This window comes from Desmodus rotundus, chromosome 6, assembly GCF_022682495.2.
Source record: "Desmodus rotundus isolate HL8 chromosome 6, HLdesRot8A.1, whole genome shotgun sequence".
NCBI lineage: Eukaryota > Metazoa > Chordata > Mammalia > Chiroptera > Phyllostomidae > Desmodus > Desmodus rotundus.
Window position 1 is genome coordinate 52479214 of NC_071392.1, and position 22715 is coordinate 52501928.

General features: G+C 37.8%; 1 non-coding gene across 1 annotated transcript; it reads right to left on the bottom strand.

Moving 5' to 3' along the window:
- Positions 1–5603: 5603 nt before the first annotated feature.
- LOC112303677 (U6 spliceosomal RNA) lies at positions 5604–5706 on the bottom strand. Its single transcript, XR_002974677.2, has one exon. It is a non-coding gene; the product is annotated as a U6 spliceosomal RNA (small nuclear RNA).
- Positions 5707–22715: the final 17009 nt, after the last annotated feature.

Genomic DNA, 22715 nt, shown 5'->3' on the forward strand with positions numbered 1-22715 from the left:
ATATGAGGTTTTCTCACCACTGTTTACAAATGGGAAGAAGAAAATAACATTTAACACCAATATGTTCTAGTAACAAAATAATCATGTTTATTCTTTTGCATGGTTGCAGATATTGGTAGAGCTATCATAAAATTTAAAAAAAAGATTTCTGAACAAATGAAAAGAGAATGTTGGAGAGGATGTGGAGAAAAGGGAACCCTAGTACATTGTTGGTGGGAATGCAGACTGGTGTGGCCACTGTGGAAAACAGTATGGAACTTCCTCAGAAAACTAAAAGTGGAACTGCACTTATATGTACAATCTAAAGAACAATATAAATGAACAAATGAAATAGAAATAGACTCATAGACACAAAAAACAGACTGAAGGTTACCAGATGGAAGGGGCTTGGGGGACTGGGTATAAAAGGTGAAGGGATTGAGAAGTACAGATTGGTAGTTACAAAATAATCATGGAGATATAAAGTACAGCATAGGAAATATAGTCAATAATATTCTAATAACTATGTATGGTGCCAGATGAACATTGGAAACATTGGGGGGGGGGACACTTTGTAAAGTATGTGATTGTTTAACTACTATGATGTACACCTGAAACTAATAAAAATGATGTTGATTGTTAACTGTAATTGAAAACATTTAAAAATATTTTTAAAAAGTAGCCTGGATTTTACAACACAAGAGCTAGATATTGTTAGACCATTGTCTTCTGCTGGAATTCTGATTGTATTATCATCCAAAAATGTAGTCTCTAGAATAACTTTTGGGTCTCTGTAACTGAGTTAGGGTTCGAGGATTCTTGAACAACCTGTCACTCCTGCTGCCAATGGGGCAAGAACAGTACTCAACACATGATGGACACTGAAGAAATGTCAGCTCCAAGGGAAGCTGCAATGTTCATGAGCCAGGTGGGGGGAGGGTGGTGTCAGAGAGGTGGGCTGATGCTCTCCTCCATTTCCTTGATATTAGGTTAATGTGGAGAAATGCTGGGAGTGGGAAGAGAGAGACAAAGAGAGGGAGGGAGAGTGATACTCTTATTTGAATAATTTAAACTATTATTCTTAGACTTGTCCTTTTGGGAGAGAACAGTGAGATAAGAACATTCTAGAAAGTGACTATTGAAATAGGGACAGAAGACTCTCTTCCTTCCTTTTTAACTTGTAAAGTCAAGGGTTAAGATGCTGGCCTTTGAATTGTGAGTCTGCCAAGGGCATTTCAGTGGTTATGTGTTAAATAAAATGCCTGCATATGAGCTATTTAAGAGAGAGCCTGACTGAATAGATAGATCTTAGCCTGACAACCTGAGCTATGCTGTCTTGGCAGATGGCCAGGGGAAAGGGTTCCAACCTTGATGACGGCATCTTGTTATTTGAGATTAAAACTCTAAGGACCAAAATTTCTTGGTGCCTTTTGGTGTTCCCAGTTGGTAAAGGCCTAAATAAAAGGGGCTTTGTCTCACCCATGTAAGACCCACACATGCACACCCTTTTAGATGCTCTTGTAGACCAGTTTTGAGTCCAGAACTTGGGATTGGCAGGCAAACAAACTCTAATATAGTTTTCATTATCAGGCATGAAAATAAAAATTACATGTTGAATAATTGAAGGAAAGTTTTATTTCAAAAATTTTTTTAATAATAGCAAGTCCTCAAGAAATCCCTAGAATTAAGTATTTTTGTCAATTATTTAGTAAGTGCCTAATTTGCTCTTGCTATAGAAGAAAATTACATGCTTGTTCTTAAATATTAAACAATATTTTGATAGCATTGACACAGCAAGTAGCAAAGTATTGACCAGTGACTCTGCTATAGGAAAACTCTAGTGAGCTCAGTTTTATCTGTGAAATTGAAGAGAAAAGAAGTCATTAACTCCTGTGAACTACATTTGCAAACTCTGATGGAAAGTCACATATAAAGTTGATTGTCAGTGTTTTCCTCTAGGACTTTTATGGTGTCATGACTTATACTTAAGTCTTTTATCCACCTTGAATTTATTTTTGTGTATGGTGTAAGTTGGTGATTGAGTTTCATTTTTTTGCATGTACTTGTCCAGATCTCCCGACACTATTTGTTGAAGAGGCTATTTTAAGTCCATTTTATACACGTTCCCCTCTTTGGCAGGAAAATCTCAGACATTTCACGCAGCAATATCTTTACTGATATGTCCCCTAAAGCAAGGGACATAAAGGAAAGAATAAACAAATGGGATCTCATCAAATTAAAAAGTTTCTGCATGGCTAAAGAAAACAGCATTAAAATGAAAAGAGAACCAACAGTACTGGAGAACATATTTGCCAATGATGCCTCAGACAAGGGTTTGATTTCCAAAATATATAAAGAACTCACACAATTCCACTCCAGGAAGACAGGAAACCCACTTAGATAATGGGCAAAGGACTTGAACAGACACTTCTGCAAGGAGGACATACAGAGGGCCCAGAGACATATGAAAAGATGCTCAGCATCACCAGCCATCAGAGAGATGCAAATTAAAACCACAATGAGATACCACTTCACACTGGTCAGAATGGCCATCATAAACAAATCAACAAACAAGTGTTGGAGAGGATGCAGAGAAAAGGGAACCCTAGTGCATTGTTGGTGGGAATGCAGACGGGTGCAGCCACTGTGGAAAATCATATGGAATTTCTTCAAAACTAAAAATGGAACTGCTTTTTGACCCAGCAATTCCACTACTGGGATTATACCCTAAGAGCCCTGAAACACCAATTCAAAAAACCTATGCACCCCAATGTTCATAGCAGCACAATTTACAATAGCCAAGTGCTGGAAGCAACCTCAGTGCCCATCAGCAAATGAGTGGATCAAAAAATTATGGCACATTTACACAATGGAATTCTACACAGCAGAGAGAAAGAAGGAGCTCCTACTCTTTGCAACAGCATGGATGGAACTGGAGAGCATTATGCGAAGTGAAATAAGCCAGGCAGTGAGGGACAAATACCATATGATCTCACTTTTAACTGGAACATAATCAACAGAAGAAAAAAAGCAAACAAAATATAACCAGAGACACTGAAATTAAGAACATTCTAACAGTAGCCAGAGGGGAGAGGGAGGGGATTGTGGGGAGAAGGGTTTTCAGGAACTACTATAAAGGACACATGGACAAAACCAAGGGGGAGGGTGGAAGCAGGGGAGGAAGGTGGGTTTGGCTGGGGTGGGGCGGGGGGAGTGGTGGGGAGAAAATGCAGACAACTGTAATTGAATAACAATAAAGTAATTAAAAAATAAAATTCATGGTCCTTTATCAGACAAAGTAGAAAATCTTATAAACTAAATTTTTAGAGAAATGTCTAAATGAACTTTGAAACTGAAATCTGATTTTTGTTCAAAGTTTTATTGTTCTGGTTTCTGCAGGAAAATTTCATTTGGTGATAAGATCTTACTCAGGTTTTTAAAAAAATGGTATTTAATAATCCAGCCAATTTTTCTACTTTGTAAATTCATCTCTAGAGCCCTCTCCACACATAGGACAGTGAATAAATAAATGATCTTTCTGGGAATTTTTTCTTAATGTTGACTTCCTGCTGCATCCTCTTAGGAGGATAAGTTTAGGCAAAAGAGAAAGAGAAACATTGGGATTAACACTAAATCCTAAAATTAACTGTCTTTTATTCAATGAATTGCCCCAGCAGTTTGCTTTGGGCTGCTATATGCCTCATTAAGCTGTTCTCCTCTCAGTCAGGAATCTTCAGTGTTCACTGACTGAGGAGACATGATTTTGGGAGAATTTTTCACCAAAACTGGAATGAAAAATCCCACACCTCTTAGTGCTGAGGGCCAGGTAGAAGTAATATCTAGATACATCCTATCTAAAATGAAAGAACATTTATTAGGAAGAGGATGATTTATTTATTAAACACTTAACCAAGTGCCCATAATGTGCTAGGTACTAGTGTCACTGGTTCTTATGTCAACCCTATCAGATGATTATTATTACAGTCCCACTTGATGAGGGAGTTGGGACTTCAAGAGACCCAATAACTTCAAACTTTCATGGGTAAGAAGGGGAATGGTGGGTGGGGGAGCTTAGATTTGAACCCATCATTTTGAACTTCAAATCATACCATGCTACCTTGTAAGAGAGGTATTCACTTTATTTGAGGAGTTCATAGTGTAGTTGGAAACACAAGGAGCATTCACATAGTGACGGGTCCAAAGGGCAGGGGGATGGGTAAAGATGTACCAAACATCTACCATGAACCAGTGCTCAAGGTCATTTGGAATCAAGAACTCTCAGATGGTTAATGGGGCAAGAAGTTAGACTGAGCAGGCATAAATAAATTTCCCCAGGGTCTCCCAATCATATCTTGATCATACTTCATTTTGATTTCACATGTTGTACCTCCCTACTGCTTCATGCTTCCACTTAGAACAAAGACCTCCAAAAATATTATCGAGGAACAGTGTATGTCACTGTGCTTGGGAAATGCTATAGAGATGGAAGGAAGGGAAAGGACACTGCAAGCTGAGTTAATTAGGAAAGGTGGAACTCTATGAACCAAAGTAGAGGTGGAAGTGATGTGGCAGGGGTGGGGCAGCCTATAATTCAGCTCTGATGACAATGGCATAACTATGTTTTCCATAGCTGAGAAAGCTATGGAAACATAGCCTTGGGAAGAGGAGCACATATATTTTGGAGATCAGGCCCTTGTCTGAGGTATCATTGGCAAATATGTTTTCCCATACCATTGGTTCTCTTTGTAATTTGGTGCTGTTTTCTTTAGCCATGCAGAAGCTTTTTATTTTGATGAGGTCTCATTTGTTTATTCTTTCCTTTATGTCCGTTGCTTTAGGGGACATGTGTGTGAGGATGTTGCTGCGTGGAATGTCTGAGATCTTCCTGCCAATGTTTTCCTCTAAGACTTTTATGGTGTTACGACTTATATTTAAGTCTTTGACCCAGCGATTCCGCTGCTGGGGTTAGACCCTAAGAGCCCTGAAACACCAATCCAAAAGAACCTATGCACCCCAATGTTCATAGCAGCACAATTTACAATAGCCAAGTACTGGAAGCAACCTAAGTGCCCATCAGCAAATGAGTGGATCAAAAAATTATGATACATTTACACAATGGAATTCTATGCAGCAGAGAGAAAGAATGAGCTCCTACTCTTTGCAACAGCTGGGTGGAACTGGAGAGCATTATGCGAAGTGAAATAAGCCAGGCAGTGAGGGACAAATACCATATGATTTCTCCTTTAACTGGAACATAATCAACAGAAGAAAAAAAGCAAACAAAATATAACCAGAGACATTGAAGTTAACAATCTAACAATAGCCAGAGGGGAGTGGGGAGGGGATAGTGGGGAGAGGGATCTATAGAAGCTACTATAAAGGACACAAGGACAAAATTAAGGGGGAGGGTAGAGATGGGGGAGGGAGGTGAGACTGGCTGTGGTGGGGTGGAGGAATGGGGAGAAAATGCAGACAGTTGTAACTGAATAAAAATAAATAAATAAATTTTTAAAAAAGATTGTAAATATAAGTGAAATCATATGGTATTTGTCTTTCTCTGATTTATTTTACTTAAAATGAAGCCCCTGCATCCATCTATGTTGTTGCAAATGGTAAGATTTCATAAAAATATGGAACATTTCATGAATTTGCATATCATCCTTGCACATGGGCCATGCTAATCTCTGAATCATCCAATTTAAGTATATGTGCTGCTGAAGCAAGCACCAGGCTACTTTTTATACAGGGTGTCATGATCAAATACACACATTATAGCAATTGAGATAATTAAAAAGTAGTTAACATTTTCTTGAATCTCTTGAGGAACATTAATAATAGCACGTGTTTTAGTCTTGTTCATTTTCCCTCTTATTTTCACACATCTTGTGACCCTTCAGAAATGCTCACTCTGTAAACCTCTTTCTCTCAACTCCATTTCCCAGACCTTCTTGGCACTTGCCCCCATGCCTCCATTGGCTTTGTTCCTATCCCCTTTTCCTTTTACCACTAGTCCAATCTCCTTCAACCCACCATAAAAGCCTGGCAACTTGGCTGGCAAAAACACCATAGAGTATAAATATAAAGTTTATGTTCTACTGAGGGAATACAGATGATAAATAAATAGGCAGTAAACCAAAATTATCAGATACAGTGTGATTTTTGATGGACGTAGTGCCAGAAAAAAAAAATAGAAGATGGTAAACTAAAAGGGAGTGCAGGTAGAGGAGAAGGATGAGGGTCATATGGATTAGGGTCATGAAAGACATTTCTGAGGAAGTGATGTTAAAGCTGGCATCTAAATAACAAGAGAAAGCTCATCTTAAAACACTTGAAAGTTTTCTAAGAAGGGGGAACAACTACAACTGCACTGAAGTGTAAATAAGCTTAGCATAATTGTACTTAGGTAGTAGAGGAAGAAAGAGACGCCAGGAACTGACTTGTAGAACTGCCACTTTTTACTTCCTCAAATCAATGCCCTGAAGTCCGAACACTGCAAAGAAGAGGCTGCAGTAGACTTTCTTACTCTTTATCAAAGTTCTCTGTCCCACCCTGTGGGAGGAATATACTATCCATGCCATTGAACTCAGGTCTGGTCATGTGACTTGTCTGGGCCAATTATGTGTGATGTGCATCAATTCCAGGCAAAAGCTTTTATAGCCAAATTCACTTCATCATGTCCTTTCTCTTTCCCTTCTGCCAGGTCACCAGCAGTGTTCCAAAAAACAGCGGGTATATTAATCCTGGAATGAAGAAGCAATGATGTGTAACAAAGCCTTAGTGAACCTACTGTGGAAGTAATAACTTTGTTGTTTTAACCACTGTGTTTAGGAGTTATTTGTTATTGAAGCATGACTTTTCTCAGCCTAAGTGATACAGAGTCCTTATACAATAACCTAAAATGACTCTAGTTCTAAGTAAAAGTAGTTATTCAACTGGCCTCTCAAAACTCCCCACGCCTACCCACCATAACAATCTGAGAGTTCCTAGAGAATCACATATGGTCCATCAAAGAATCTATCATGAGTTAGTTTCTTCTTTCTTCTGCCCTCTCTCTTCTCTCTCTCTTTCTTTTATACTTCTATTGTTCTGACAGTACCCCTTTTTCTGAAGGGTATTATCTGCCCTGGGCACCACAGCAACTTTCCACTTCCATCACTATTTCCCACCAGGTCCTGTACATCAGCCATTGTTTAGGAGGGAAGAATACCTCTCTCTTTTTTGTGTATTAAATTGAATGAGAATAGTGTTACCTGTGCCTTTCAGAAGTTGAAAGACAGTTGAACTCATTATTTTGGTTGTTACTTGTAATTTTCTACCCTTTTTGCCCCTCCATGGGAATGAGCCAGAAGGCAGAGCCAAGAGCTAGAGGCAGGAGGCCCTACACAGAATTGATGTTCCATTACAAGTAATGTTTTGTGTCTATGCTCAGCTTGTTGGGCCTAATCATCTCTCCTTTTAGGATGAGTTTTTCTCCACAAGGCTTTTTACTCTCTTTTACAAATATTATTCTAGCAAGCCACAGACACTAAAACATAATTCCCTTTGGTGAAGAGAACTTGGGCACAAGTTGAGAGGTACCTCACAAATCTTAAACTACAGGGAGCATAAGTACCCAAGTACCCCAACTGCTATGTTCTGAAGTCCATCATGATGTTTACCAAGGCCATGCTTCCCATGGGTGCTCCCAGCCAACAACTTAGTGCAGCAGGAATAGTAAAGCAGGCCAGTTCCCAGGAGACACAGGTTTCCTCTAATAAACAACTTTGGCATAAGGACACCCAAATAGCTATGCTAAACTTTTCTTAGACTGCAAGGCAATCTAGAACATCTCCACTCAACATTCTCTTCTTCACACAGAATCAGACTTTCTTTGTGGTCTCATGTCTCTGCCATCTTTATTGAGATACTTGCCTGTTTCCTCTCACACGTGTTTCTCCTTAATAATTATTATGTTTTGAATTCTGTCTTGACAACTGATTCTCATGGGACTTTTAACACACTCTGCTACACAGAAGTGGAATATCAGCTAGGGGAAGCATCACAATATTGTGAATTTGAAACTCCTCTAATAATAAAAAAATAAATCAGCAATCATTATTCTAAAGAAACATACTGCACATAAGGCTCACTGAAACTGAAAAAAAGACCTTTTAATAGAATAAGTGCAAATTAAAACAATAATAAGATACCCTTTCCCCTCTGAAGTTGGGAAAAATGAAAAATAAGTATGATTCAGGGTTTGCATGGTTTGGGGAAAATAGTATCCTCCAACATTGCTGTTGGGAATGTAAATTGATATAACCATAAACACTTATTTTGGATGTACAATTCAACTTTTAGAAATTTATCTTAAAAATACTTAAGGGTAATTGCAAAATTTAATCATAAAATTACATAATTTATAATGTGGCCTTGTGCTTTGCATGCGTTTGGTGAACTGTCTATTCATGTCCTTTTGATGTCAACTATACTTTAATAAAATATGTTAACTGTAGTTTAATAAAAACAAGAGAGAAATAAGATGAAAAATTAACATAAAATAGATCATAGACTTTTTTAAACTTTTTTTATTGTTGTTCAAGTACAGTTGTCTCCATTTCCTCCACCCCTCCCCCCCACTCTAGACATCCCCACTTTCCACCTTTGATCCTACCCCCACTTTGGTTTTGTCCATGTGTCCTTTATAGATTAAAACAATAAAATTTCTAGAAGAAAACATAGGTGAAAACCTTTGCAACCTTGCATTAGGCAAAGCTTTTTTAGTTATAACACCAAAAGCACAATCTATAAAAAAAAACAAATAACTAAAGTGGATTTCATTAAAATATAAAACTTGTGCCCTTTGGAAGACAATGTTGAGAGAATGAAAAAAAAAGCTACAAACTGAGAGAATATATTTGCAAATCATATATCTAATAAAGGACTTATACATAACTAATTTGCCAATAGATAGTAATAATAAAACTTAAACACCTAATAAGACATTGAGATTTTAAGGGGATAGACATTGTGCTAAATGGTTTACATGACCTATAACATTTAATCCTCACAATGCTGTGAGTTAGCAAATATTTACAATATTTTATTAAAAGGAGAATAAGTATTAGAAAAATTCACCTAGATTATCTCATTTAGTGTCACAATAACTCAGGATAAGCTAGGTTTTGCATTACAGAAGCCCACAGAGCTCATTGGCTTCACACAAACAAAGTATGTTTCACACTCACAAAGAGTCGGCTGTGTATTCAAGTTACTCTCTAAAACCTCTGTCCTCCACACAAAGACTCAAGATCCAGGCATAGTCTGGAATATAAAGCTTCAAAAGACATAGCAGACAAAGAAGAGAGCTGAGAGTTTTCACATCAGCAATTAAATGTTTTGGTTGGAAAATTACACATGCTGCTTCTACTCACAATTGGCCAGAATTAGTCACATGGACCCACCTAACTGAAGGAGGGAAGTATCCATCTGTGTGCCATTAAAGAAGAGAAGTGGATCTGGGTGAACAGAAGTCATGCTTATAATAGACATGTAATATTTAGATTGTATTTTATGTAATAGTTTAGAGAAATTGCTTCCTTTCCTAACTAAAATGTTCTTCTTTGATATATACAATGGTCTTTATAGTTTCTTCCTGATGCTGTTCAGCATCTTAAAATAGTATTTGATATCAGATATCCAAGTTTCCAGGTTTTGGAATAGTCTACTCATCTTCTCAATTGATGGAGCCTCAAGAGATTGCTAAAAATTTAAGTCATGGTAAACTTGGAAGGGTAAAGAAAGAACTGTGATTATCACTGTTAATGTATGTTTAGGTACTTTAGCTCTTGTGAAAATGTAAATTAGCCCTTATTCCTGTGGTCCTCAGAATCTTCTAGAGACGTGCAGAGGAGATACACAACATTATAAATATAACACTATAAACCTGAATCAGGAAAGGCTGGGTCACCCATTGAACATCTATAGGTATTCTTGCTGTAAAAATCAACTAAGGTAAAGGTATATGCATGGTCAAATAAGTGCAGTAATAGTCAATTAAGCAAAGTAATAGTTTTCCATTCTATAGAATTTTGATTATCATTAGTAAGCCAATATACATTATGAATTTTATAATGGGAACATTATATGATGTGTTTGCAAAACTTATTCAATTTTGGAAATGTCTCAATATCTTGAGAAACCCTAATGTTTTGCAAAACACAGTTTAGGAAATCTTGCCCTGGCGAGATTAAAATGAGATATTAGTTCTCTATGGAGTTTTCTCCCCACACTCTAATCAGCATCATCAAAACTACCATGGGTTAAGAGTTGAAAGCCCAAGTTGGTTTCATGAAGTTCAACACCCATCTCCCTGCTGCAGTCTTCTCCCTAGATACCAACCATTTCTCTTCTCTTAGTTCTGATTTGCCCAGGATGGATCCTGTCCATCTCCGCCTATGAATCACTGAGCCGGCTTGTTGCACTCCACATTATTAAATAGCCATTCCAAATGAGCTCACATATTCTAGAAAGGGCCTATCTCTTCACTGAATCTAGCCATGTCAGCACAGTCTCCTCACAGTGAAGCTCTGAAAGCTGCTCCTGGATAAATGTTCCAAGGTCACTTAACACCAAGCATAAAGTTGAAAAGATGACATGCCCATACATAAATGAACCATTTATGAGATTAATTAACAAATAAATTGAAACACTTCGAACTTGAGATCCATGTTCCAAAGCCAACTCACAATTCAGATATCCTATCATCCTTGCTAGCTGATAATATATTTCTAATGGCAACAGTTTGACAAGACTGGCACTGGCAGCGCTATTAAGGAGCCATTGTCAGAGAAGTCAGACCTACAGAGAATATGTCTGCTAAGTGAGTTGGACTTGCTAGAACCCAAAACTTCTCTGTAGGGTTTACAATCTCTATTAACCACCACTTATGTATCTAATACTCCTTGCCTTTAAATGAACATCACTAAACAAATAAATTTGTAATAACATAATAAAGTATTTTTAAATTTGAATATATTTACTAGATAAATTTTACTGTCAAAGAGAATGACTATTAAGGGCCCATAATAGTTCCTCAGTGGAAATGGAATTCAGCTTCCCAAGTTTGAGATTTCTAAAACCATAATATCAAGCTAAGTCTTTCATCCTATATGCTAATTTGGGTTAAAATCTTGTCTAAAGTGGTTGCCTGTCTGCAGACTGGCAGTGTGGACCTGGGTCCCCCTCACTAACTTGGGAGGCTGACAACCCATCTGTTCTTCCATTTCCTAATTTACAAAACAGAGAGTATCACAAGTATCCAACTACTTTCCAGGACCTACATTTCAGAATATGCATGTTTGACAAATTTGTATAGATTCCAGCCCCCAGGAGTGGTCCCAAACACATTTTTTATTTGCTTATAAAGCTTCACTAATGGTAGAGGACAGTAAAGTTAAAATAGAAGGAAAAAACATAAGTTTTCTTTCTTCCCTACTTCCCATCTTACCCAGAGATGAAAAATTTATTCAATTACTAACTTAACACAGCGATTAAGACATGTGGTTCTGAAAAGGCAGCTGGTACACATTGTCTCCTTTCTTATGAAAACAGAATCTAGCACAGGGTGAGGTTAAAGGCCTATAGACTTTTACTTTCTGACTGGCATCTGAGAACTTGCATATCTTCAAAAAGAAAAAAAGTAATAAAAGTAAAGTTACTATTTCAAGGGGCCTGAAAAAATATGTCAGCTAGGTAACCTACCTTTAGCTCTGAATAAAAGGATGTAATATAGGAGGATAAGAAACTCCACAGTGCTACTCAGGCCCTCTCTCCCATCACATATAATGATTATACTCTCCAGAAACTCACTACCCCCACTCTTCCCACCATACATACACACACACACATGCACCTGCACACACTCACTCATGCTTACACTGTCACGCACACACATGCTCTCATACATTCACATTCACACTCCTACTTTCTAATCCAACAGACCTGCCAGAGCAGTAATTACATCAAGCATTCGAAATAGCTTCAAAATCAAGTTTCATATTTTTTTCTTGGAGCCCTTGACATGAGTATATGAAACATCTTGTGAAACAGAAATGGCTAAAGGAAGGACCCAAGATGGCAGAGGAGTAAGTGGAAGCTACACTAATCTCCTCCCAGAACCAAATCGGAATTACAAATAAATTAAAGAAAAATCATCCTGAATAAGCAACTGAACACTAGATGGAGAAACGCTTTATAACCAAAGGCAAATGGAAGAAACCACATCACCACAACGAGACTGGTAAAGAGTGCAAAGGAGGCACAAGAGGGATGGCTGGGCTCCCATGAGTGGCAGCTGAAGTTCCAGAGGATACTTCAGGGGCTGGGGCATGGTTCCCCCTGAGAAGTGTGGGGTCCAAACCCCAAGCTGAGTTCCACAACCTAGAGCACCAGAACTACACAAGGAACCCAGATAACATCTTGCTGTGAAAAGCAGTGAGGCTTCTCTCTGCCAGGGAGAGATGGCTAGAGATGCAGAGATCCCCTTAAAGGGCCAATGCACAAAATTTTGTTTGCAGTCACTAATGCAGGGCTCTACCAAAGGGAGGGCAGAGTGGAATAGAGAGGTCTGGTGAGAGTCTGGGGTTGGTGTCTCTGGGGAGAGAACTGAAGGATCCCTGAGCTGAGTCATTCCCTATGCTGCAGAAGTCATCTTTCTTTGGCAGAGCACTTCCCTCCAGGTGGCATCAGCCTGAGGGGAAGCAATAGCCCTATCCATAGGATCCCTCTCACCCCATCCTGTGGATCTTAATACAGGCAGCTGAGTACAGCTGGAGGCTATATCAGTGATCCATCTTAACAACTAAGGTAGATCTCTAGGACCTCTGAGTTGACCCCTCAGCTGGACCTGGTGCTGGCAAAAGATGGCCTTGGTGTGCAGCCTGGTTCTTCCTACACACATCCAGGTCCAGCACAGGAGCCACACACTATGGATCACTGATAGCTTCAAACAGGTTGACAAGTCACAGGCAGTGTCTGACATAGCTCTGAACCAGAGTCTTTGAAGATCTACCTAATACATAGAAAAAAGTACAAAGAAGCAGCCAAAATGAGAAGACAAAGAAATGGACCCCAAACAATAGAATAAAAGTATTCCCCAGAGAATAACTAAGTGAAATGGAAACAAGCAATTTATCAGCCAGAGCATTTAGTGTAATGATTAAAACAATACTCAACAGCATGAAAAAAGACATGGAGACTACAAAAAAGGACCAGTCAGAAATAAAGAATGCAATATCTGAAATAAATAATACACTGGAAGGAATAGACAGTATGTTAGATGAAGCAGAGGACTGAATCCATGATTTGTAAGACAAGGTAGAAAAACCATCCAAGTAGAGCAGCAAAAACAAAAAAGAATTTAAAAAATGAAGAGAGCTTAAGAAACCTTTTGAAAAACATGAAGCATAACATCATCCACATCATGGGAATACTAGAAGGAGAAGAGAATGAGCAAGAGATAATAATGACTGAAAACTTCCCTTTCCTTATCTGTGAAGGAAAAAGAGAAAGAAGTCAAGGAAGCACAGAGAATCTCAAACAAGATGGACATAAAGAGGCCTACACCAAGGAACATCATTAAAATGGCAAAGCTTAAAGGCAAGGAGAGATCTTAAAGTCACAATAGAAAAGCATTTAGTTATGTACAAAGGAGCTCAAACTAGATGGTCATCTGATGTCTCAACAAAAACATTACAGGCCAGAAAGGATTGGCATGAAATATTCAAGGTGATGAAAAGTGAGGACCTATAATCAAGGCTACTTTACCCAATGAGACTATCATTTGAAAGTGAAGGACAAATAAAGAGCTACCCAGACAAGAAAAAGCTAAAAAATTTTGTTAACACCAAACCAGTACTGCAACAAATGTTAAAGGGCTTGATTAAGTAGAAGATGAAAAAGGAGTTCCAGTTAAGATGGAGGCATAGGTAGAAACCCTTCATTTCCTCGTACACCAAAAGGAGGATAACAAACAATCTGAAATCAATAAACAACCAGAAGTGCCAGAAAATCAAACTGCACAGACCTCTGACAACCGAGGAATTAAAGAAATAGTCAACTAAACCAACCAGACCGGTGCACCAAGACAAAGAAATATGGCCCAAATGAAAGAACAGAGCAAAACTCCAGAAAGGGAGCAAAGCGATGAAGAGATAGCCCACCTATCTGATGGAGAGTTCAAAGCCCTGGTAGTCAAAATGCTCACAGAACTGATTGAGCTTGGCTGCAAAGTGAAAGATACCCAAAGTGAAATAAAGCAAAATATTCAGGGAGCCAACAGTGACAGGAAGGAAACCAGGACTCAAATCAATGATTTGGAACAAAAGGAAGAAATAATCATCCAACCGGAACAGAATGAAGAAACAAGAATTCAAAAAAATGAAGAGAGGCTCAGGAACCTCTGGGGCAACTTTAAACATTCCAACATCTGAATTATAGGGGTGCCAGAGGAGAAGAACAGCAGCAAATTGAAAACTATTTGAACAAATAACAAAGGAAAACTTCCCCAATCTGGCAAAGGAAATAGACTTCCAGAAAGTCCAGGAAGCCCAGAGAGTCCCAAAGAAACTGGACCCAAGGAGGAACACACCAAAGCACATCATAATTACATTACCCAAAAATTAAACAAAAGGGGAGAATCTTAGAAGCAGCAAGAGAAGAGGACACAGTTACCTACAAAGGAGTTCCCATAAGACTGTCAGCTGATTTTTCAAAAGAGACCTTACAGGCAAGAAGGGGCTGGAAAGAAGTATTTGAAGTCACGAAAGGCAAGGACCTACATCCAAGATTACTCTATCCAGCAAAGCTATCATTTAGAATGGAAGGGCAGATAAAGTGCTTTCCAGATAGGGTCAAGTTAAAGGAGTTCATCATCACCAAGTCCTTATTATATGAAATGTTAAAGGGACTTATTTAAGAATTGAAGAAGAGCAAAAACTATGAACAGTAAAATGACACCAAACTCACAACTATCAAAAATGAACCTGAAAAAAGAAAGAAAAAGAATGAAAACAAAAACTTAGGAAACAACTAGAACAGGAACAGAATCAGAGAAATGGACATTACATGGAGGGTTTTCAGTGAGGAGGGGGAGGGGAGGAATGGGGGGAAAGGTACAGGGAATAAGAAACATAATTGGTAGGTGTAAAATAGACGGGGAGAGGTAAAAGATGGTATAGGAAACAGAATTCTAAGAACTTATAAGTACAACCCATGGACATGAACTAAGTTGGCGGCGGGGGGGAATGCTGGAGGGTTGGAGGTGTAGGGAGGATAAAGGGGGAGAATTGGAAAAACTGTAATAGCATAATCAATAAAATATACTTTAAAAAATAAAAAAGTAGAAGATAAAAAAAGAAAAGAAAAAACAGAAACAAATGGTTAAAAAATAAAATGGTAATACATAGGTAACTATCAATAATCACCTTAAATGTGAATGGCTTAAATGCTCCAACCAAAAGATATATGGTAGCTGAATGGTTAAGGAAACAAGATATATATATATACATATATATGTATATACTGTCTCCAAGAGACATGCCACAGATCAAAAGATACACACAGACTAAAAGTAAAGGGATATAAAAAGATATTTTATGCAAATTGAAAGGAAATAAAGCTAGGGTAGCCATATGTATATACAAATAAATAGACTTGAAAACCAAGGCTATAGAAAGAGGCAAAGAAAGACACTACATAAAGGAAACAAACAAACAAGAGGACATAACCCTAGTAAACATTTATGCACCCAAAATAGGAGCACCTAAATATGTAAAACAAATCTTGATAGACATAAAGGGATAGATCAACAGAAATATAGTCATAGTAGAGGGTTTAACACCCCATTAAAAACCTCAATGGGTAGATCTTCCAGACAGAAAATCAACAAGGAGACAGTGGCCTTAAATATCACACTAGATCAAATGGATTTAATTGATATCTTCAGAGTATTTCATAACAAAGCAGCAGAAAGACATACTTTTCATGCACATGGAATGTTTCCTAGGAGAGACCACATGTTAGGTTAAGAAGCAAATCTTAATAAATAAATTCAAGAAGATTGAAATTATATCTGGCATCTTTTCTGACTACAATGCTATGATGAGAAATTAATCACAAGAAGAACAGTGAAAAATTCCAAAAGGCATGGAAGCTAAAATGACGTTATTAAAAAGGAATGGATGGGGAGGAGATTCCAGCCAAGATGCAGGCATAGGTAGATACACTTTGCATCCTCAACAAAAAGGATAGCAACCAATTTAAAAACAAAAAGCAACCAAAACACCCAGAAAATCAAACTGCATGGAAGTCCAACAACCAAGAAGTTAAAGAAACATTCATCCAGACTGATAAAAGGGGCAGACACAGGAAGCTGGGACAACTGGGATGTGTGACAAGGCAGTGGCTGGCAGACCGGGTGATCCCACTTTTTATGTGCAGGTAAGCAGGGAGGAACAACTGGGGAGTGAGAGAGATCATACAACCCAGGGTTCCAGTGTGGAAAACTAAAGCTTCAAAACCTCTGGCTGTAAAAACCTGTGGAGGTTGCGGGGGTAGGAGAAACTCCCAGTCTAACAGGAGAGTCTGTCAGGGGATCCCACAGCATCCTACAATGTGCAGAAGCCCACCACGTGGGAATCAAAGGGCACAACCTGCTTGTGGGAAGCGAGGGAAGTGACTGAAAGCAGGGTGAGAGCTGAGCAAGAAGCATTGTTCCCTCTTTAACCCCTCTTCCACAGACAGCACCACAACACAGTGAAATGGGTTGCCCCACCCTGGTGAATACTTAAGGCTCTGCCTTTAAAACATAACAGGTGTGGTGAGACAAAGAAATATAGCCCAAATGAAAGAACACCAGAAATTCCAGAAAGAGAACTAAGTGACGAAGACATAGCCAACCTATCAGATGCACAATTCAAAACACTGGTATCAGGATGCTCACAGAAATGATGGAGTATAGTCGCAAGATAAAGGAAGAAGTGAAGGCTGTGCAAAGTGAAATAAAGAAAAGTATACAGGGAACCAACAGTGAAGGAAAGGAAACAGGGACTCAAATCAATGATTTGGAACAGAAGGAAGAAATAAACATTCAACCAGAATAGAATGAAGAAACAAGACTTCAAAAAATGAGAAGAGGCTTACAAACCTATTGGACAATTTTAAACATTCCTACATCTGAATAATCATAGGAGTGCCAGAAGGAGAAGAGGAAGAGCAAGAAATTGAAAATTTATTTGAACAGTAATGAAGGAACACTTCCCCAGTCTGGCAAAAGAAATACACATGCAAGTCCAGGAAGCTCACAGAGTCTCAAAAAAGTTGGACCCAAGGAGAAACACACCAAGATATATCATAATTAAATTACTCAAGATTTACGATAAGGAGAGAATCTTAAAAGCAGCAAGAGAAAAGGAGACAGTTACCTACAAAGGAGTTCCCAAAAGACTATCAGCTGGTTTCTCAAAAGAAACCTTACAGGCAAAAGAGGCTGAAAAGAAGTATTTGAAGTCATGAAAAGCAAGGACCTACAACCTAGACTACTCTATTTAGTAAAGCTATCATTTAGAGTGGGAGGGCAGATAAATTGCTTCCCAGATAAAGTTAAACGAGTTCATCATCACCAAGCCCTTATTATATGAAGTGTTAAAGGGACTTATCTAAGTAAAAGAAGATGATCAAAACTATGAATAGTAAAATGACAACAAACTCACAACTGAACCTAAAAACAAATACAAACTAAGTCAACAACTAGAACAGAGACAGAGTCACAAAAATGGAGATCACATGGAGGTTTATCAGCAGGGAGGGGTTTGAGGGAGAATGGGGAAAAAGGTATAGGGAATAAGAAGCATAATTGGTAGGCACAAAATAGACAGGGAGAGGTTAAGAATAGTATAGGAAATGGAGAAGCCAAAGAACTTATATGTATGACCCATGGACATGAACTAAGTGGGGGAATGCTGGAGGGAGGACCGTGCAGGTTGGAAGGGGATAAAGGGAAGAAAAAAATGGGACAACTGTAATAGCATAATCAATAAAATACACTGAAGAAATGAATGGGTCCATAACAAGATCAAGGAAGGAATGAAAGATACCTGGAAACAAATTAAAATGAAAACACAACAACCCAACATCTGTGGTAAACAGGAAAAACAATATAAGAAGATATTCATATCATTGCAGGAGTACATGTAGAAACAAGAAAAATCTCAAATTTAACTTTACACTTAAAGGAACTTGAAAAAGAACAACAAAGCCTAAAGTGAGTACAAGAAAGAAAATAATAAAGATCAGCAGAAATAAATGGAGTCAAAACACAATACAAAAGAACAATAAATCGAGGAGCTGGTTCTTTGAAGAGATAAACAAGATTGAAAAACCTTTAATCAGACTCATCAAAAAAAAAAAAAGAAAAGAAATAAGATCCAAATAAATAAAATCAGTAATGGAAAAGAAGAAATAACAACTGACACTGAAGAAATACAAAGGATTGTAAGAAAATACTGTAACAATTATACCAGCAAATTGGACAATCTGGGTGAAATGGATAAATTCCTAGAAATATACATTCTTCCAAAGTTAAATCAGGAAGAATCAGAGAATCTAAATAGACAGATTACACCTAGTGAAACTGAAGCAGTAATCAAGAAACTCTCAACAAACCAAAGTTCTGGACCCAGAGCTTCACAGGTAAATTTTACCAAACATGCCGAGAACTAACACCTCTCCTTTTCAAACTATTTCAAAAAGTTCAAGAGGAGGGAAGACTCCCAAGCTCATTCTACAACGCCAGCATTTTCCTAATTCAAAACCATATAAAGCAGGGGTGTTGAACTCATTTTCATTAGGGACCACATCAGCCTCATGATTGCCTTCAAAGGGCCGAATGCAATTTTAAGACTGTATAAATGTAACTACTCCTTATCAGCTAAGCAAGAGCTCGGCACTGCCACTGGATAGAAACAAGGTGCCAGGCCGGATAAAATAAGGTGGAGAGCCAGATTCAGCCCACGGGCCTTGTGTTTGCCACCTGTGATATAAAGACACTACAGAAAAAAGAGAAAAGTACAGGCCAATATCCCTGATGAACATAGACACTAAAATCCTAAACAATATATTAGCAAACCAAATATAGCAATCCATCAAAATGATCACACCATGATAAAATGGGATTTATTCCAGGGATGCACTTTGGTACAATATTCACAAATCAATAAATGTGATACACCACATAAACAAAATGAAGGATAAAAGCCACGTGATCATATCAGTGGATGCAGAAAAAGCATTTGATAAAATCCAGCACCCACTTGTGATAAAAACTCTCAGCAAAGTGGGAATAGAAGGAATATACCTAAACTTAATAAAGACCATATGTGACAAGCCCATGTCCAGCATCATATCGGAAAAAAACACAAGTCTTCTCCTTAAGGCTGGGAACAAGACAGGGATGTCTGCTTTCACCTCTCGTTCAACATAGTTATGGAAGTGCTAGCCATGGCAATCAGATAAGAAGAAAAAATAAAAGTCATCAAATTGGAAAGGAAGAAGTAAAACTATCTTTATTTGCAGATGACATTTTACTATACGTAGAGAACCCTAAAGATTCTGCCAGAAACTATCAGAACTAGTAAAGAATTCAGCAAAGTAGCAGGATACAAAATTAATATCCCAGAATCAGTTGCATTTTTATATGCCAATAACTAATTAACAGGGAGAGAAATTAAGAAAACAAACCCATGCAAGATTGCTTCAAAAGGAATAAAATACCTAGAAATAAATATAAGATGTAAAAGACCTGTATGTGAAAAACTATAAAACACTGAAGAAAGAAACTGAAGAAGGTACAAATAACTGGAAGCATATATGTATTCATGGTTAGCAGGATTTAACATCATTAAAATGGCCACACTACCCAAAGCAATCTATAGATTCAATGCAATTCCTATCAAGATTCCATTGATGTACTTCACAGAACCAGAACAAATATTTCTAAAATTTATATGAAGCCACAAAAGTCTCTGAATAGCAACGGTGATCCTGGTAAAGAAAAACAAAGTTGGAAGAATCATGCTGCCTAATATCAATTTATACTACAAGGCCATAGTAATCAAAACAGCATGATACTGGCATACAAACAGACACACGGATCAATGGAACAGAATAGAGAGCCCAGAAATAAACCCATACCTTTATAGTCAATTACTATTTGAAAGAGAAAGCAAGCACATACAATGGGCTAAAGACAGTTTATTCAATAAATGGTGTTGGAGTAGTTGGATAGATATGTGCAGAAAAATGAAACTAGGGCACTTTCTTATACCACACACAAAAATAAATTCAAAATGGGTTAAAGACTTATATGGTAGACCTGAAACCATAAAAATCTTAGAAGTAAATATAGGCAGTAAAATCTCAGGCATTGCTCGTAGCAATATTTTATCTGATATATCTTCTCAGGGAAGAGAAACAAACAAAAAAATAAATAAATGGGACTACATCAAACCACACATTTTTGGCACAGCAAAGGAAACCATCAACAAAATAAAAAGACAATCCACCAAGTGGGAGAACATATTCGTTGATACATTTGATAAGGAATCAATATCCAATTTTTTTTAATTTATAAAACTCATCACCAAAAAAAACACAATCAAATTAAAGAATGGGTAAAGGACGTGAATAGACACTTCTCCAAAGAGGTCTTACAGATGGCCAATAGACATGGAAAGATGCTCAACATCACTAATCACTAGAAAAGTGCAAATTAAAACCACAGTGACATATCACCTCACACAAGTCAGAATGACTATCATCAATAAAACAACAAACGACAAATGCTGGTGAGGATGTGGAGAAAGGGGATCCATTTTGCACTATTGGTGGGAATGCAGATTGGCGCAATGACTATGGAAAGCAGAATGGAGATACCTCAAAAATTTAAAAGTGGATCCACCTTTTGACTCAGCATTCCAACTTCTGGGAATGTATCCTAAGGAACCCAAATCACTAATTCAAAAGAACATAAGTACCCCTTTGTTCATTGCAGGGTTATTTACAATACCCAAGATATGGAAGCAGCCCAAGTGTCCCTGAGTACATGAGTGGATAAAACAACTCTGGGACATTTACATGATGGAATACTACTCAGCCATAAAAAAGAAGAAAAATTTACGTTTACAACAACATGGATGGACCTGGAAAACATTATGCTAAGCGAAATAAGCCAGTCAGAGAAAGACAAATACCATATGATTTCACTTGTATGTGGAATCTATTGAACAAACTAAAATAACATGCAAAATAGAGACAGACTCATAGATAGCAAGCAGAATGACATCTATGGAGAGGGGTTAGGAGGTGAAGGGATCAGGCAAAAAGGAAAAAGGACTCATGGACATGGACAACAGTGTGGTGATTGTGGTGGGGTGTGTATAAGGGAAATAAATGGGAATGGAGAAAAATACAGTAAAAAAGTTAAATATATTTTAAACAAAAGAAAAGAAAAGAAACAGTTGGAGAGAGCAGAGCCTTCATTTTGGGGTGATAGGTACAATGTTAAATAAATAATAATCCAGATGGTTCAATTAATAGAGTACCAGCAGTAAGCCTATATTACACCAGGGGGAACCAAGAGTACTAAAAGTAAAATAACTCAGGATTAAGCAGGATTCTAGCTGTTTTCTCTGAGGAAAACTTCAATGGAGTTAAATGTTCTTAACTTGAAAAATTATTCAACAAAAACAAGTGAAGACAAGAAGGAGATAAAGGAGGGGGGATAATTTTGTCACAGAAAGGGCTGAAAATTACTTGAAATTTAGTTCACACACAGAGTTAGATACATGGAATCCATTTTTCTACCTACAAACAAGGTAATCCTGTTACACACACATATCCAGGAATGCCAGAGAATTGGCCAATGTTTTGGAAAATTAAAAAATGGTGCTCTTTTATACTCTCTATCGTGGACATTGGAGAGCTTATGTGATGTTACAAGTATTCACTTATTTTTTTTTAATTTTTATTGTTATTCAATTACAGTTGTATGCCTTTTCTCCCCATCCCTCCACCCCACCCCAGCTGAACCCCCCTCCCTCCCCCACCTCCACCCTCCCACTTAATTTTTAATTGAGGTATAACCACAACATGAAGTTTATTCATAGCCAGTATAGATGGGGTTTGGGTTCTCAAAAAGAGAAACAGGAATTAATAGTTAAGTCTCTCTTGCCACATAGGTGCCAACCTCACACCTCATTTTACATTATTTTTCCTACCCTTCTTTCCTAAGCCCCGATCCTAACTACTTTTCTAATATTGCGTTTTGTATTTTTTTGTTGTTGGCCACATTTAAATTATTTTAAAGGCTTAAGTCATACTACTTATTTGTCACTTTAAAGATACAGCTAAATTACTTCTGGTTAACATTAGTTATATTCCAGAAGCATACAGTTAGTCCATTGCTGACATCACTGATAAAATCAGCTGCCAAGGGATGCTGAACTATAACAATGTTTCTCAAAGTGCTCCTGGACCAAGACCCTGGGCATCACCTGAGAAGTTATTACAAATGCAAATTCTCAGCGGAACACCCACCCACCCAGACTATTGTTTTAGCTTTCCATTACTACATAACAAATTACCACAAATTCAACAGCCTAAAATGGCATATTTGTATTACTTTCATATTTTCCATGTGA